The sequence below is a fragment of the Arachis duranensis genome, chromosome 3 (genome assembly GCF_000817695.3).
Source record: "Arachis duranensis cultivar V14167 chromosome 3, aradu.V14167.gnm2.J7QH, whole genome shotgun sequence".
Taxonomy (NCBI): Eukaryota; Viridiplantae; Streptophyta; class Magnoliopsida; order Fabales; family Fabaceae; genus Arachis; species Arachis duranensis.
In genome coordinates, this window is record NC_029774.3 from 127,627,556 (window position 1) to 127,631,628 (window position 4,073).

Genomic DNA, 4,073 nt, shown 5'->3' on the forward strand with positions numbered 1-4,073 from the left:
AATCAAATAATATAATATAAGGTTAAAATGGTATTGAAGTAAAACGATAAAAAGAAAAGAATTATCTACCCCCAATAAAAAATTTTACAAAAAGGAGAGAGTACCTGGAAAAGAAAGAGATAGAGAAAGAATAGGAAGAAAAAAGTATCTCTGAACAACGCAATAGAAAAGATAAGAAGGGGTAATAGTGGAAAAAAAAGAAAATAAAATGTATAAAATTGTCCGTGTCCACTCTTCCAAATCCCGTGTCCATCATTGTCCTTTGTGAAAGAGTGGACACAAAAGTATAAAAAACTGTCTCGGAGACAATATGTCCACTGTCCATGTCTCTGCTTCCAAACACTTTTTAAACAAGTGTTGTCCATGTCTCCGTGTCCTGCCACCGAAAACAAACACTACCCTACAGATTCATCTCTTGGTTGCCGTCGCTGTGAGGTTGGCCATCGCCATTGCATGTGAGCCTATTACCGGAGCCCCTTTTTCTTTGTCTCTCTGAGTCTGTGACTGTAAGTTTTACAATTTTTTATTCAATTTTGTAAATGTATGTGCTGAAGTGGGTTTAATATGTGTTTAATTGAGAATTTTGTTGTAAATTTATTGATTGAGAATTACTTTGTTGATTGTAATTTGTTTGTGTCTCTGATGGTAGTTTTTCATTTTTCATTTTGATTGAGCATTAGAGACTTTGTGATTGTAATTTTGCTTTAACGTGTCTAATTGTAGATTTTTAATTTTTTATTTTGAATGAGAATAAGAGACATTTTTATTATAATTTTGTTTATATGTGTTTGATTGCAGTTCTTTATTTTTCATTTTAAATTGTTTTCGGCTCTAGTAGTTTTCATGATGTTGGCATGTTGCAATTGCAATCGGTTATATATGTTGATTGAGAATGAGGCTATCATATTCATATTCATGCTTTATGCTTTAGATCAACAGAACAATAAAAATTTAGTACTTTTATAGTTTATACTAGTATTTACAATCTAATACTTACCTATGATATAATGCTTCTTTGTAGAGTTTTCAAAGTGCTTCCGACTTTTACATTAGCAAAGATTCAAGAATTGAAGGATCTTGAAGAGGAAGCTAAGAGGAACCAATTCTTGAAATCTCTCTTGCTATCTCCTTCTGGTAACTTTGTGCTTTCTTATTATGAAAACAAAGTAAGCTACTAATTAACAAACTTTGTAAACTAAAACATATGTAGCAGTTTCCAAATGTGATTGAGTATTTTTATTCATTCATTCAGATAGATATTTTTGAAATCAAGAGCAAGATGGTTGAGATTTATTTCTCATTGAGTTCATATAAAAGATGCACTAACTTTACTTTCGGTCTGGTGGAGTTTTATGACAAGGTAAGGTCAGATGAGGAGAGCTTTGAGATTGTGATGATACCTCTTGAAGAGTAAGAAGAATCCTTTAAGAAAGGATTGGAAAGTATGCCTTGGTTGTCATTGTCTTTTGAGGACAAGAACGGTGGAAAATGATCAAAAATAAAGATTGAATACTCTTTTATATTAATGTTGTAATTTGTTTATTATAGTGTTAAATTTATAGTGATCAAACATTAGCTTTTTTTTTTAATTTCAAGTTATTGACATTGTATGAATCTTATGTTTGTCTTTTAATTTATGCATGAATTTTAAGTTTTTGTCTTAATTTATATATGAATATGTAAAAATTAAAATGTTATTTAATTTTTACAGGGGCGGGTAGGGGCGGGTTAGGGTACTACAATTTACTATCCGCGGGTAGTGACGGGGCGGGTAGTATATGAGTAACAAGACGGCGGAGCGGGATCGGGTAGGGCAAAAACCCGCCCCTACTCGCCCCATTGCCACCCCTACTGATGGTTCAGAGAGGAAAAGATAAGGGTTCTGGCAACAATGTGTAGAATTCCCTAATGGAATCCCCCTAATGGAATGTCCTTGATAGAAGAGAAGTCTTTCCTTTTTATAACTAATCCTAATTAATTTAAAGTCTATTTTAAATTAAGATAATATCTTTTCCTATTTTAAAATCAAATTTGAATTTAAATCAGAATTAACTAACTACTCCGCGTCTTGTAACATGGGGACCACTTGACTTCACTGGATCCGCGTCTAACTTGGGTGCTAAAATGGGGCCCAGAAATCACCCCCAACAGTTTCTGCGTTTTCTGCACGTGGCGCATGTCACGCGTACGCGTCGATGGTCTTTTCTGCGAGTCACGCGGACGCGTCGGTCACGCGGACGCGTCGCTGAGCAAATCTTTAAATCACGTGTACACGTCAGTCACGCGTACGCGTCACCATGGATACTTCCAGCTCACGCGCACGCGTCAGGCACGCGTGCGCGTCGCTCCTCACAACCATCTCCTTTGATTCTTGTGTTGCAGAAATTCTATCAAATCCAGCCGAATGCTACCTAAAATAAATAAAATTGTAAAAGACTCAAAGTAGTATCCATATTGGCTAAAATATAATTAATTCTTTATTAAACTCAACAAATTAGATGCAAATTCACTAGGAAAAGATAGAAAAGATGCTCACGCATCAGCCTGCCACGCTTCTGGCGTGAATTTGCTTCAGTGGCTACTTGTCCTACTGGGATATCAATTTGAATTGGACATTTTCAGCTGGTATATAAAATTTGGTTATCCTCTTTGTATCAGAAAATGCATCAGGCAATAGCAAAATGCATCAGGCAATTCATTTGCTATTCTTTGCAAATGTATAATCTTTTGAACTTCTGGTTCACATTGCCCTGATCGAGGATCTAAATGCATCAAGAATGCTGCATTTCAATTAAGTTTCTTTTTAGGAAGCTTATTCTCTCCCCCTAATGTTGGAAATTTGATTCATCAAAATGATAATCTGCAAATCGAGCTTTAAATACATCTCCAGTTTGTATCTCAAGATACCTTACTATAGAGGGAGAATCATATCCAACATATATCCCCAATTTTCTTTGGGGTCCCATTTTGGTGCAAGAAGGTGGTGCAATGGGAACATATATCACGCAACCGAATATTCTTAAATGGAAAATATTTGGCTGCTGGCCAAAAGCTAATTGCATAGGAGAGAACTGATGGTAACTTGTTGGCCTCAAATGAATAAGTGTTGCGGCATGCAAAATAGCATACCCTAAGCCGATGTTGGGAGATTTATTCTCTTAAGTAAGGGTCTAGCAATTAATTGGAGGCGTTTAATAAGTGATTCTGCTAACTTATTTTGTGTGTGAACACGAGCTACTGGATGTTCAACGCTTATTCCGTTAGCTATACGATAAGCATCATAGGCTTGGGAAGTAAATTCACGAGCATTATCAAGACGAATTGATTTGATTAGATTTTTTAGAAACTGTGATTTTAATCGGATAATTTGGGCAAGTAATCTCGCAAACAACAGGTTGCGAGAAGACAATAAGCACACATGTGACCATCTCGAATATACATCTATTAACACCATAAAATATCTAAAAGATCCACATGGTGGATGAATAAGTCCACATATATCGCCTTGAATCCTTTCTAGGAATTCAAGGGACTCAAATCCAATCTTTACTGTTAATGGCCTTAAAATTATCTTTCCTTGAGTACATACAGCATAACAAAATTCATTAGATTTAAGAATCTTTTGGTTCTTTAGTGAATGTCCATGGGAGTTTTCAATAATTCTCAACATCATGGTTGTTCTTGGATGTCCCAATCGGTCATGCCAAATTATAAATTCATTTGGGCTGGTAAACTTCGGGTTTACAATGGCATGTGATTCAATTGCACTAATTTTAGTGTAATATAACCCAGATAAAAGTGAGGATAACTTTTCTAATATAACATTTTTATTTAAATCATGAGTTGGGATACATAAGTACTCGTGATTTTTCTCATTTTTTGTTTCAATATGATATCCATTCTGGCTAATATCTTTAAAACTCAACAAGTTCCTTAGAGACTTGGTAGACAATAGTGCTTTATTTATTATGAATTTTGTTCCTCTGAAAAACAAAACCATAGCTCTTCCAGAGCCTTCTATCACATTTCCTGAGCTAATAATAGTATTAACATATTCTTCTTTTGGTACAAGA